General features: G+C 42.7%; 4 non-coding genes across 4 annotated transcripts; 3 read left to right on the top strand and 1 right to left on the bottom strand.

Annotated features, from left to right (window-relative positions):
* Nucleotides 1-107, top strand: LOC120265950. Its single transcript, XR_005537820.1, has one exon. It is a non-coding gene; the product is annotated as a small nucleolar RNA R71 (small nucleolar RNA).
* An 8,531-nt stretch (nucleotides 108-8,638) lies between these two features.
* Nucleotides 8,639-8,745, top strand: LOC120267756. The gene has a single exon (XR_005538565.1). It is a non-coding gene; the product is annotated as a small nucleolar RNA R71 (small nucleolar RNA).
* A 2,508-nt stretch (nucleotides 8,746-11,253) lies between these two features.
* LOC120268097 lies at nucleotides 11,254-11,360 on the top strand. Its single transcript, XR_005538772.1, has one exon. It is a non-coding gene; the product is annotated as a small nucleolar RNA R71 (small nucleolar RNA).
* A 2,819-nt stretch (nucleotides 11,361-14,179) lies between these two features.
* Nucleotides 14,180-14,286, bottom strand: LOC120266737. Its single transcript, XR_005538271.1, has one exon. It is a non-coding gene; the product is annotated as a small nucleolar RNA R71 (small nucleolar RNA).
* Between the last annotated feature and the right edge of the window lie 496 nt (nucleotides 14,287-14,782).

The raw sequence follows: 14,782 nt of genomic DNA, 5'->3' as shown, positions 1-14,782 counted from the left end.
AATCCGTGTTGCGGGCACTTCCTCAAGAACTCCTTGAACCTTTCCCATGTCTCTAATAGAGACTCCAATTCCAACTGAACAAAGGATGAGATCTCATTCCTAAGCTTTGCTGATTTTCCGGAAGGGAAATAACAAGCTAGAAAAGCTTCCACCATCTCCTCCCACGTGGTAATTAACACTCTAGGTAACGAGTGTAGCCACTGCTTCGCTCTCCCCTTTAGGGAAAATGGGAAGGCTCTCAATTTGATGGCATCATCCGTCACCCCATTTATCTTCAGCATATCACACACCTCGAGAAAGCTCTCTATGTGACTGTTTGGATCCTTATTGGGCAAACCATTGAATTGTGCGGATTGTTGCAACATGTGGATGAATGCCAGCTTCAACTCAAAGTTCTGAGCTGTAATCGGGGGACGCACAATGCTCGACTGTGTCCCCAACACTGAAGGTCTGGCATAATCGGATAATGTTTGTTGTTGCTCATTCTGTTCTGCCATGTTTTCAGATCCTTCCACTTCCAAATCAACTAAATTAGACTATTCTTGTACAGGCTCTTTCCCTTTTCTTCTAAGTGTACGTTCAAGCTCAGGATCCCCTTCAATCAATATTGAGGGATTTCCTCGGGTCATAACATGAAGCTGCAACCAAAAAGAAAGAAAAAGAAATCAGAATGATGATAGAATAAGAAGATATAAAATAGAATGTATGGTGAAATAGCTAAAAAAACAAAGTGCAAAGTATCTCTAAACACCTATTCCCCTGCAACGGCGCCAAAAACTTGACAAGATCCCCTTGCGTATATCCCGCAAGTGCACGGGTTTGTCGAAGTAATAATTCTGGATGAGCGGGTATCGAATCCACAGGGAATAGGGAATAAAAATAATTAATTCACTTCTTAGCTATGTGAAAGATCAATGATGATAAGTGTGACAATGATTCAATTCTCAACAATAAAAACAACAAGTAAGAGAGCAAAAGTAAAGAATGGGGTAAGGCAATCGATAAAGATGGGGTACCCAGATAATGCTCCACCTAGGATAATTGTTTCAATAGCAAGAACCCTCTATTATGCTTCCTAATCAATGCAATGGTGAGTCGTGGAAATCCTTAATTACATAGTCCCAAATCTAAGGTCAACTATGCCTAACTCTATACATGTTCCCGAGGAGAAATTAAATAACCTCTCAAACTCGCACTCGGATAGAGTTGCCATGAGCTCTAGGGATTCCAAGTGATAAATCTCTTCCTAATTATAGACCTAACCCTTTGGCCCAGGTGGAAGGTCCCTAACCACGATTAAGCCCTAGATACTAAGATCACCTCAACGCTTCACTCCATTGCATGCGCAACTAAGACCCAGCGAAAGTTTATCCCTTAGACCATTCACTCTATTATGGCCGCAAAGAACTCGAGGAATGGAGGTAGAATCTATCACATCGGAAGGGAAAAATGACGCTCCTGTACCTCTCGACTCACCCTCTCAACCCTCTCCAACCTAGCTTTGTCTAACGCTCGTGGTGTGTCACTCACTCACAAGGTTACCAACGAGAACTCTCAACCCTAGTGTCACTCTAGGGGAAATGTTCATACAATCAAGCATTCAAGGTTGGAACTCACAATAAACATCAATTAATTGAAAGCATAATAAAGAGATTCAATAAAACGATTACGTCCTAGGGTTCACAAATGCCCAAGTACCCACTAGGGGTCTAGCTCTCCATGGAGCTAAGTACAATCAAAGAAATAGAATGTAAAAGTAATGAATCCATAAAGAAACCCCCTCGATAGTCGTGTCAATGGTCTTGTAGAAAGTCCTCTACTCGTCGTCCAAGGATTCCCTCGACCGGTATAAGATACGGCTCGACGGATGCTCCCCTACCAACCTTCTTCCTAAGGAATGACGATGTCGGAGCCGTAGAACATCTCCAAAACCTTTGCCAATACCCCCCAAAACCCTAGCCGAAGCCCTCTCTAAAGTTGGGGAAAAGATGGAGAAAAGAATACTAAAATCGGGGCTGATTCGGCTTTAAATAGGGCTGGAATCGGGTGACTACACGGGCTTGGATGCTTCACGCGACTGTACAGAATTTCCACATGGGTGTGGATAATTTCCACACGCCCGCGTGGATTCTCTGAACTTCTGTTTTCTCGGCCGGCTGTGAACAGTGCTGCTACAGTACTTGCTACCGTGTTGCTACGGTGCTCTACTATAGTATCCGCCCTTAATAGCTTCCCGAATCCATACTTTCATCGGAGTAACGGAAACGGGAACACGTTCATGTCGTGGATCACTTGCTTCTTCAATGATAGGCAAGTTGGTGGAGCTCTTGTTCTATGTGCATAAGTCGGAATGCTCGAGTGTGACTGCCTTTATGGCCCTCCAAATGGATGTGCCAACTAGAATACGAGGAGGTTGGCACACACTCTAGCATCTCACACCCGACCTATGTCTTCGCGTTTGAACCTTAGCAAGATTTCCTCTAAAAATCAGTGCATTGTGCTCCACATTGGCTTCTTTCCTTCATACTTGGGCTCACAACCCTACCTGTACTAAAGTAACATAAAAACACACATATTAGTGTAAAACCCGAGAAAAGTAATGCTCAACATAAGGAATGAACGCTTCGCATTCATATAGCACAAGCACTTATCATCCTTCCATGTTTTAATAGATCCCGGAGACAAAGATGTAAGCCAATGATAAGCTCCGTCTATCAAGCTGAACGGAAATAGTCTCAAACGGATCGCATCGTCCAATACCCCATTAATCTTGAATGTGGAGCAAATTTGGAGGAACCGGGAAAGATGGTCATGTGCATCTTCATTCACGAGACCATTGAATTAAACCGAGTTCTGGACCATGCCGATTGTACTAGCTTTAATTTCAAAATTGTTGGATGCCACGGATGGCGCTTGAACACTAAACTCATCACCCGTGAATTGCGGTCTTTCATATTCGGATAGAGTGCGTCGCTCTTCAGCCATGATTGAAGACTCTCTATCCTCAATTTCAATGTTTTGTGTACCCGAACCTTCACCAACTTCTCTCAATTTCTGATGCAAAGTTCTTTCAATTTCACTATCCGGTGTAATCAATGTCGATGCCTTTGAGCGTGTCATGTACAGTACCTTGAAAAACCAAGAAAGATGATAGAAAGTTAAGATCAAAGGAAAAGAAAAATAACGATAAGAAATGAGTAAATAATGAAATGGCTAGAGTAATGATAAACGCCTAAATGTATGTATTTTATATGTATTAATCGTGTATTATTTGTGAACATGTTAACGAATTGATGCCCGTTTTATGTCTAAATTGGTTATTTCGGTGTTGCAGTTCTTAAATGAGTCAAACGATGCTCAAAAATGTAAATCGGATGAATTCGACATCGAAAACGGCATTTTTGGGGTCCCGGCACTATAGCGGCACTGTAGCAGGTCATTGTTCTTGCTGCGGGGATTTGGCTGGGAGTTTCACGGGCTCCAAAATACTGTAGCATAGATACTGTAGGAAATTACTGTAGCTGAGTACTGTAGCACCGACATGTTTTCTGGGCATTTGGCTGTGAGCTTCACGGGCTCCATGCGCCCGCATGGACTGACGGGATTTAAATAGAACATGATTTTCTAGGGCAAAGGGAGAGCTTTTTGGGGGAGTTTTTCTCTTGGGCCTCTAGGGCCGCCGCCCCACTCTTCCCACCGGCGATCTACTGCGCAAGGCTTCACCAAGAGGGAGACAAACTTTGAAGGAGAAGATAGGGAGAAGATCCTAGACATCAAAAGTATCATTTGAGGGGAGATCTCTTCAAATCTTCAAGATCTTCACCATCTAAGGGGATCTAAAGCTAGAGGGGGTAGTTCTTACTTCTTTTCTTCTTTATTTGTTCCTTGGATTTGTATGAGTGGTCCTCTTTCATGAGGCACTAACTTATTTGTGATTTGGATATGATGAACTCTCGGGTTGATTGTTTGTAATTTGGATGATCATCTTTATTGATGTATTGTTGGATGTTGTATTTCTTTTATGGAAACTTGTAGTTTGTGGTTCAAGTCTTGTGTACTTTTGATGTGTTGATTTGCATGAGAACTCACGTATTTCAACTTCTAGGTTGTACTTGGTTGCGTGACCATCGCCCTTGTACTAGACACACTTGGCTTGGAAGGGATCCATGTACAAATACACCGTGACCATCGGGTATTTTGTACCCCTCCAGAAATTAGGGTTGGACCTAGTTTGAGTATCGACCCTGATTAGAGATTTCCCGAGTGTAATGCAATCATACGAGGATTTGGGCGGAGCGATTCGACCCAATACTTGTATGGGATTAGGGGTTCAATTGCCGTGACCATCGGGTTGAGCTAATTTAGGATTCTCTTGGCCCAACTACCATCTCGCATTTCATCCTAAATTCAGGGACCTAATGACAACCATAGGGGGATTCGTTGTCCAAATCACTCCCTTAACTGCTTTGATTCTCCCTTGAGTTCGTATTGTGTGTAGTAGTACCCCGGATTTCATTGTAGTTAATTCTTTCTCTTTTTATAATTACTATTCATCTTTCGGAGTGTTAGGCTAGGAAATAGACGAAAGGGAAGTAATAGTAGCTCCTTGGGCCCAGGGAATACGACCCTCTCGTGCTCGCACGAGAGGTATTACTTGACGACTCCGTACACTTGCGGATCGCTCATCAAGTAATAATCTAAAAGTTTACTAGAATTCCTTAAGATCCCCGGCAACGGCGCCAAAATCTTGATTGCTTCCCCACAAGTGTACAGGATCGCCAAGTAGTACCTCGCGTGAAGACACGAGGATCGTATTCCATGGGGTTAAGGATCTCCTATTACTCCTTCTCGAGCTATTATCTAGCCTAAGATCTCAAGTGATGGATTTTTACTCTACTAAATGTAATTAAATCTAAAACGAGATTATGACCAAATTAGGGAGAACAAGCAATAAGCAAGCAAGAAAATCAATGAGATGCAAAGGCCTATGGATTAGGATCCCCTTGAGAGGTTATCATGCAACATGGATGATGATCTAAAGATGCAAGTGTAAAATAGACCATGAGATTCCAAGATTAGAACAACCCCAATTTCTCGGTGATTGAACCCTAATCCCATACGAACATAGATAGGAATTTCTTCCAAATCTACATTCCTACGATTGCATTGAGTATGAGGAAATTTCACTTAGGATTAAACCTACTCTTCTTTGGATTAAACCTACATGGAGGGCTACCAAACACCCGATTTCTCGGCTTGATGATACAAGCATCCCCTTTTAATCCATTCACGACCTAATACATGCGAGCAAGTTACATCTACATGCATCATTCATAAAAGAGCTATGGATTTCTCCTTAGTGTAGCACTTAGCATGAAAACAATGGATTAAATCTCAAAATTACCCAAGCATGGAATTAACAAGTTATCATCCAACATACATGATAAAACCCCCCAAGGTTCACCAACACCCGGTGGCCTTGGGGGTCTAGTGTGTCATCATCCGACAACAAGCAATACAAACAAGCAAAACATGAAACAAAAGCATAAATTACACTCCCTCGATGAAATGGTGGAGAAGGAGGTAAAGAATGTGCCGAATGACGCTTTCCCCGCCAAAGGAGTGCCAAACGACGCTTCCTCTAGCCGCGGGTCTCTTTTCTTTAAATCGTGGTAGATCTCCCCTTCAATGATGTTGCCTTCTTGCCTTGAGAGTCTTGGACCTTGGGCTTGAATGATCTTCTAGCTTCCTTGCCCTTCTTCTCCATCCCAAGGTTGCCAAAAATCTCCCAAGTGATCTCCCCAAAATTGGCCAAGAAAAAGTCCAGCCAAAAGTCCCTTGTTCAGCCCTAAAAGTTGGTATTTATACCCCCCGAGGCATACAAGTTGTATGGGGGTCATATAGCACTCAAAAACCCTAGATTCGCGATCCATACGGGGTGTATACGGCCTCCATACAGCCCCATATACTGGGTAGTATGAAAATCTGGGCAGACAATCCAAATCATTCCGCTGCTACAGTGCATACGGCCCCCATAATGGGTAGTATGGTGGTAGTATGAAATTCCTGTTTTCTTCTCTTTTCGCCCAAATGAAATCTTCTTGTTCTCCATGGCTTCCTTATGCCCTACAAAGTAAATAGTAGACGATTAAGCATAAAACAGGCATTAAACCTCACAAAATACATGCAAAGTGAATACGATATATACATGAAAACATCTACATTTAGACACTTATCAGAGATAGATACGAGCGTGTGGAAAATACCCACGCCCGTGCGTTTGTCTGGATCGCCCACAGGGGCGAGTCCATGCCCCTGTACCTTCTCTGGACGAACTCACAATGAAGATCCACGGGCGTGCTGAAATTTCACATGCCCGTGCGTTTTCTCTGGATGGCTTAAAAAACTCTTTAGGCTCTTCAGAAAATTCCTGCACTTATAAAAACACTCAGAGCCAGCTTCTAGCATGCAAAATATACTAGAGAAAAACACGAAACATGCTCAAATGACCAACAACTTCGCCATAGACATTTAAGCACATGATAACACCAATTCATCCATAAGAGAATCACAGCGATGCATCAAAACATATAGACACCAACACTCAACATCTTAGTAATGCAAACACTAAACTAACAACTAAGAAAATAGTAAACGCTTGGGTTGCCTTCCAAGAAGCGCTTGTTTAACGTCACTAAGGTTGATGTACCTTGTCTTAGCTCATGGGGACTCATAGATAAAGGTTTTCCTCTTACCCATGACTTGAAAACACGATGAGCAAAGTCTCTTGAGGGTATAGGAGGAGTTATCGCGCTTCGTACCACTTAAAAAGGGTTCATCCACCTTGTCCGGTTCTTGCACATCTCCAATAACCTTGGAGCATTTGTTGTCGTGTCTCCTCACCATCTTCATCTTCCGGAGCACTTTCTTCATAATCCCCAGAGTAGATGGCACTTGTTCCTTTAGACCAAGCATTAGCATTTCTTCGTTCTCCACCTCTTGGTCTAGCAACCCCTCGTATGGGTCTGGATTGAACATTTCCTGCATATATTCATCAATTATCTCATCAGTAGTGTCAAGAAAGTAAAGAGTATCATCAAAGTCAAGCGAATGTCACATGGCTTCTGCTAGACGATATGTGAGCTTATCATTTCCAACTCTCAGTGTCAACTCCCCGCCGTCCATGTCGATCAATGCCTTGGAAGTACGCAAGAATGGCCTCCCAAGTATCAAAGGAACATCTGCATCCTCATCAACGTCCAACACCACAAAATCTACATGAAATATATACTTGTCAACTTTGACAAGCACATCTTCAATGATGCCTCTCGGATGTCTCACTGTTCGATCTGCCTATTGCAATGTCATCTGAGTAGGTCTAAGCACTCCCAAGCCTATCTTCTGAAAGAAGGAATATGGCATGACGTTGATACTGGCCCCTAAGTCTGCCAATGTCATTTCTTCACCCAAGTTGCCAATGTTGCACGGAATGATGAAGCTTCTTGGGTTTTTCTTCTTGTTTGGCATATTCTTTTGCAAGAGCGTCGAGCAAGATGCATCTAGAATCATGGGGCACTCTCCTCCAATTTCCTTTTGTTTGTAAGCAAATATTTCAAGAACTTAGAATACCTCGGCATTTGGGATAATGCCTCTACAAAGGAAATATTTATATGTAGTTACCTAAACAAACCTAGAAACTTCTTGTACTACTCGTCCACTTGGTAATTCTTCAATCTAGAGGGATAAGGGATTCTTGTACTACTCGTCCACCTCCTTCTCCTTGGTTTCTCCCTTCTCAACCTCTACGACCTCCGGTGCTTCAACATTGGTCTTCTCACTTGGAAGCCTACCTTCAACTTCATGACCACTTCTTAAAGTGATAGCCTTCACATTCTAACATGGATTGGTCACAGTATTGCTTGGCAAGCTTCCCTGTGGTCTTTCTGCTTGAGACTTCGCGATCTGCCCCACTTGGTTCTCTAAATTATGTAAAGAGACAGTGCGGTTGTGAAGTGTAGTCTCAACTGATTGAAACCGTGTGTCTGATGATTGCACAAATCTAGTCAAGGCTTTCTCTGAGTCGGTCATTTGGGTTTCCAAGCCGTACACTCTATTTTCCATGTTTGGGGCTTGTTGTTGTTGGAAACTCGGTGGTCCCATGACCTTTAGTTGTCCTTGGTTGCTCAACAAAAAGTTAGGATGACTCTTGCAGCCTTGATTGTAGGTGTTTCTATATGGATTACCTTGGTTCCTCATTGCATTACCCACAAAGTTGACTTCCTCCACCGAAGATACATCACTAATAGAGATCTGGCAATTGTAGGGAGCATGTCCTCCGCCACACCTGGTGCAAGTAGTCATGGCCGCCACTCTATTTGAAGTTAGAAGGTCTAACTTCTTACTTAATGAATCCACTTGGGTTGCTAAAGAAGTGACTTCATCTATTTCATGGAGCCCGACCACCTGTTTTCTTTCCCGCGCATTCCACTGATAATTGTTCATTGCCATGTCTTCTACTAACTGTCAGGCTTCTTCCAGGGTTTTACTCCCCATTGTACCTCCCGCGGCGGGATCTAGCAATTGCCTTGTACTCAGATTCAACCCATTATAGAAAGTTTGAATGATCATCCATTTGGGAAATTTGTGTTGTGGGCATCTCCGCAAAAGGTCCTTGAAATGCTCCCATGTCTCAAATAATGATTCCAATTCCATCTGCATGAACGACGATATCTCATTGCGAAGCTTGGCCGACTTCCTCAGAGGGAAGTATCTTGCAAGAAAAGCTTCGACCATCTTATTCCAAGTCGTGATGGATGCTTTTGGCAAGGAATGAAGCCACTGCTTGTGCTTAGCTCTTCCCTTGAGAGAAAATGGGAAAGCCCTCAATCTAATAGCATCATCTGATACATCGTTGATCTTCAGCATATCACAAACTTCTAAGAAGTTCTCTATGTGGTTGTTTGGATCCTCATCGGCCAAACTATTGAACTGCGATGACTGCTGAATCATCAGGATGAATGCTGGTTTCAACTCAAAGTTCAGAGCTGTAATCGGGGAGCCCACAATGCTAGATTGTATCCCTAATACTGACGGTTTCGCGTAATCAGATAATGTTTTCTACTAGTCATTCTGCTTATCCATGTTATCAGATCCTTAAACTTCCACTTCAGCTAGATTTGACGGTTCTTGCACAGGTTCTTTCCTTTTTCTACAGAGTGTACATTCAAGTTTGGGATCTCCTTCAATTAATAGCGATGGGTTCCCTCGGGTCATAACCTAGAGCTGCTACAAAAGAAAAAGAACAAATCAGAATGATGATAGAAAAGGAAGATGTGAAATAGAATGAATGAATGAATAGCTAAGCAAACAAAGTGCAAAGTATCTCTAAACACCTATTCCCTGGCAACGGCGCCAAAAACTTGACAATGCCCTTACGTATGTCCCGTAAGTACACGGGTTTATCGAGTAATAAAAACCCAGTTGAGTGGGTATCGTATCCACATGTCGTAGGGAATAAAAATACTTTGATTGTTTCTTAACCAAGTGAAGATGGATAGTGATTGTGTTAACAAGATGTAATGTAAACAAGAATAAAAGAAGTAAGAAAGAAAAGCACAAGTAAATGAGAAACAAGTGCAAAACCGACTATTATGCCTCCTAACTAATGCATTAATGAGTCATGGAAATCCTTCAATACATGGTCCCAAATCTAAGGTCAACCTTGACTAACTCTATACCATGTCCGGGAGGAGAAATCGAACAATCTCAACACCTTGCACTCGGATAGAATCGCATGGAGTTCTAGGGATTCCAAGTGATAAACCCTCTTCCTAGATATAGATCTAAATCTTTGGTCCAGGTGAGAGTTCCCTAGTCACAATTAAGCCCTAGGTGCTAAAATTAGTTCAATGCTTCACTCTGTTGCCCCTGCTACTAAGCCCAAGCGGAAGGTCATCCCTTAGCCCATTAACTCTACTATAACAACAATAAACTCAAGTAAATAGAGGTAGGATAAATCACATCGGAGGGAGAAGGGGACACTCCGCTACCTCTCGAATCACCCTCTCGACACTCTTTAATCTATCTTTGTCTAACCCTCATGGTGTATCAGTCACTCACAAGGGTTACCAATATGAACTCTCAACCCTAGTGTCACTCTAAGTGAGGATTCAATCAATCAAGCATTCAAGATTGGAACTCAAATAAAACATCAATTAATGAAATCATAATAGAAGGTTTAATGAAACAAATATATCCTAGAGTTCACAAATCCAAGTACCCACTAGGGGGTTTAGCTCTCCATGGAGGTAGTTATAATCAATAATGAAATTGAATGTAAAAACAAGTAATCCATAGAAAACCCACTTGATAGTCATGATGATGGTCTTGTGGAGAAGCCTCGTCTCCTCCAAAGGTCCTCTTGTCTGGCTTAGGACACACCTCGCCCGATCGGTGCCGATGAAAGCTCTCCCAATAACCTTCTTCCAAGTGGAGCGCGATGTGAAAGCCAAAAAACCTCTCTAAAAACCCTACCAATTTCTCTCAAAAACCTGGCCGCATCCCCCTCTCAAGTCTGGGAAAGAATGGAGAGAAGAATCCTGAAATCGGGGCTGAATCATGGCTTAAATAGGGCTGGAATCGGCCATCCACACGCTTTTGTGGATTTGCCACACGGGTCTGTGGAATTTCTGTACAGGTGTGGATAATTTCCACACGCCCGTGTGGATTCTCTAGAATTCACTTTTTCGTCCGGCTGTGAACAATACCTGCTACAATAATTTGCTACAGTATTTGCTACAATGCCCTGCTCTAGTACCACCCGAATCAGTCCCGAATCTATGTTTTCATCGAGGTAACGTCAACGAGCACACGTTTATGTCATAGATTGTTTTACTTTTTTCAATATCCGGCCTCATTAGTGAAGATCTTGCTATCAATGCATAAGCTGGGATACTCGAATATGACTGCCTTTGTGCTCGTCCAAACCATTGTGCTAGCTTGAATACATTGAGGTTGGCACACATTCTCGCATCTTGAACCCGACTTATGTCTTCGTGTTTGACCCTTCTCAAGGCTTCCTCTAAATTGTGCGTTCACGATGTATATTGGCTTCTTTCTTTCACATTCGGCTTCACAACCCTATATGCATGAAAGTAACACAAATGCACAAGTATTAGAGCTAAAACCTGATAAAAGTTATGCTCATTATAAGGAAAGAACACTTCACATTCTTATCACACAAGAACTTATTAGAAACCATCTTGAGGACACTTCCTCAAGAGATCCTTGAACCATTCCCATGTCTCAGACAATGACTCTAGCTCCATTTGAATGGATAAAGAGATCTCATTTCGAAGCTTCTCTTGTTTTCTCAGAGAGAAATACCTTGTAAGGAAAGCTTCTATCATTTCATTTCATCTTGTGATAGAAGTTTTTGGTAATGAATGGAGCCACTGTTTGGCTCTTCCTTTCAATGAGAATGGGAAAGCCCTTAAGAAAATTGCATCATCAAAACTCCCATTAATGTTGAGCATGTCGTACACTTAAAGTCAGATCTCAATATGGTTGTTCGGATACTTCTCGGCTAATCCATTGAATTTTGCCGACTACTGAACCATCTGAATAAAACTTGTGTTTAACTTAAAATTGTTCGTTATAACTGGCCAAACAATGCTCGTGACAAGGTCCCCTTGCTTATATACCGCAAGTGCACGGGTTTGTCGAAGTAATAATCCTGGATGAGTGGGTATCTGATAAGTGCTTGTATGATATGAATGCGAAGCATTCTTTCCTTATGTTGAGCTTTACTTTTCTCAGGTTTTTACATTAATATGTGTGTTTTTATGTTACTTTTATGCAGGTATGGTTGTGAGGCTGATTATGAAGAAAATAGGCCAATGTGGATCATAATGCACCTATTTTGGAGGAGAGCTTGCTAAGGTTCAAACGCGAAGACATAGGACAGGTGTGAGATGCTAGAGTGTGTGCTAACCTCCTCGCATTTGAGTGAGCACATCCATTTGGAGGGGCACAAAGGCAGTCACACTCGAGCATTCCGTCTTATGCATATAAGAACAGGAGCTCCACCAACATATATATCATTGAAGAAGCAAGTGATTCACGACGTGAACGTGTGCCCGTTTGCATTACCCCAATGAAAGTATGGAATTGGGAAGTTATTCAGGCCGAAGAATGTAGCAGAACAATGTAGGTAGTACTGTAGCAGCACTGTTCACAGCCGGCCGAGAAACCAGAGAAACAGAGAATCCACACGGGCGTGTGGAAATTATCCACGCCCGTGTGGAAATCCCGCACGGGCGCGTGTATCGTCCACGCCCGTGGAGTTGCCCTATTCCATCCCTATTTAAAGCCGATTCAGCCCCAATTTTGGTATTCTTTTCTCCATCTTTTCCCCAACTTGCGAGAGGGCTTCGGCAAGGGTTTCGAGGGGTATTGGCCAATGTTTTGGAGAGGTTCTATGGCTCCGACATCATGATTCCATTAGGAAGAAGGTTGGTAGGGTAGCTTTGATCGAGGCGTATCCTATACCGGACGAAGGAATCCTTGGACGACGAGTAGAAGACATTGCACAAGACCATCGACACGACCATCGAGGAGGTTTCTTTATGGATTAATTGCTTTTACATTCTATTTTTTTTATTGTACTTAGCTCCATGGAGAGCTAAACCCCTAGTGGGTACTTGGGTGATTGTGAACCCTAGGATATATTCCTTTCATTGAACTTCTTCATTGTGAGTGGGTGAAACACCACGAGCGTTAGACAAAGCTAGGTTGGAGAGGATTGAGAGGGTGAGTCGAGAGGTATAGGAGCGTCCACTTTCCCCTGCGACATGATAGATTCTACCTCCGTAGCTCGAGTTCTTTGCGGCCATAATAGAGTGAATGGTTTAAGGGATGAACCACCGCTGGGGCCTAGTTGCGCGTGCAATGGAGTGAAGCGTTGAGATGATCTTAGTATCTAGGGCTTAATTATGGCTAGGGACCTTCCGCCTGGACCAAAGGATTAGGTCTAAATCTAGGAAGAGATTTATCACTTGGAATCCCTAAAGCTCATTGCAACTCTATGCGAGTGTGAGGTGTTGAGATTGTTGGATTTCTCCTCCGGGACATGTATAGAGTTAGGCATAGTTGACCTTAGATTTGGGACTATGTATGTAAGGATTTCCATGACTCACCATTGCATCGATTAGGAAGAATAATAAAGAGTTCTTACACTTGAAGCGATTATCCTAGGTGAAGCATCATCCGAGTACCCCATTTTTCTCGATTGCCTTGCCTCGTCCTTACTTTTGCTCTCTTACTTGTTGCTTTTAATTTCTGAGAATTGAATCATTACCACACTTATAATTGTTGATACTCCACATAGCTAAGAATCGAATTAAGTGTCTTCACTCCCTATTCCCCATGGATTCGACCACGCTCACCTGGGATTATTACTTCGACAAACCCGTGCACTTGCGGGATATACGGAAGGGGACCTTGTCAATTTTTTGGCGCCGTTACCGGGGAGCTAGGCGTTTAGAGATACTTTGCACTTTGTTTTCTTAGCTATTTCACCACACATTCTATTTCATATCTTCTTATTCTATCATCGTTCTGATTTTCTTTGTCCTTATTTTTGGTGTAGCTCCAGGTTATGACCCAAGGGAATCCATCAATATTGATTGAAGGAGACCCTGAGCTTGAACGTACACTTCGAAGGAAAGGGAAAAAACTTGTACAAGAACAGCCTAATCCAGCTGATTTGGAAGTAGAAGGATTTGAAAATATGGTAGAACAAAATGAGCAACAACGAATACTATCCGATTATGCCAGACCTTCAGTGTTGGGGACACAATCGAGTATTGTGCATCCCCCAATTACAGCTTAGAACTTCGAGCTAAAGCCGACATTCATCCATATGCTGCAGCAGTCCACACAATTCAACGATTTGGCCGATGAGGATCCAAACAGTCACATAGAGAACTTCCTCGAGGTGTGTGACATGCTGAAGATAAATGGTGTGATGGATGATGCCATCAAATTGAGAGCCTTCCCATTTTCCATAAAGGGGAAAGCAAAGTAGTGGCTACACTCATTACCTAGAGCATGAATCACTACATGGGAGGCGTTGGTAGAAGCTTTTCTAGCCCGTTATTTCCCTCCCAGAAAATCAGCAAAGCTTAGGAATGAGATCTCATCCTTTATGTAGTTGGAATTGGAGTCTCTATTTGAGACATGGGAAAGGTTCAAGGAACTCCTGTGAAAGTGTCCGCAACACGGATTCCCAGATTGGATGATTGTTCAAACCTTCTACAATGGTTTGAACCCGAGTACAAGGTAACTCTTGGATGCGGCGACAGGAGGTACCTTAGGTAGCAAAATCCCCGACGAAGCACGTCAATTGATTGAATAAATGTGGTTAAATAGCTACCAGTGGAATGCTAGGCAGAAGAAAAAGGTGGCCGGTCTCCATGAAATTGAAACGGTAACTTCATTGGCGGCCCAAGTGGAGAGTTTGAGTAAGAAGCTAGATCTTATAGCTTCGAATAGAGTTGCGGCCGTGACCAATTGCACCGGTTGTGGTGGAGGACATGCTCCCTCCTATTGTCCAATCGTCATTGGTGATGTTTCTTTAGTTGAGAATGTTGACTTTGTAGGTAATGGCATGAAACCGCAAGGGAATCCATACAGCAACACCTACAATTCAGGTTGGAAGAATCATCCCAACTTTTCATGGAGTAATCAAGGACCACAGAAGACCATGGGGCCATCGGGGTTC

The sequence above is a fragment of the Dioscorea cayenensis genome, chromosome 1 (genome assembly GCF_009730915.1).
Source record: "Dioscorea cayenensis subsp. rotundata cultivar TDr96_F1 chromosome 1, TDr96_F1_v2_PseudoChromosome.rev07_lg8_w22 25.fasta, whole genome shotgun sequence".
Classification (NCBI taxonomy): domain Eukaryota; kingdom Viridiplantae; phylum Streptophyta; class Magnoliopsida; order Dioscoreales; family Dioscoreaceae; genus Dioscorea; species Dioscorea cayenensis.
The sequence above is the reverse complement of the archived record's forward strand: the minus strand, read 5'-3'. Positions and strand labels throughout refer to the sequence as shown.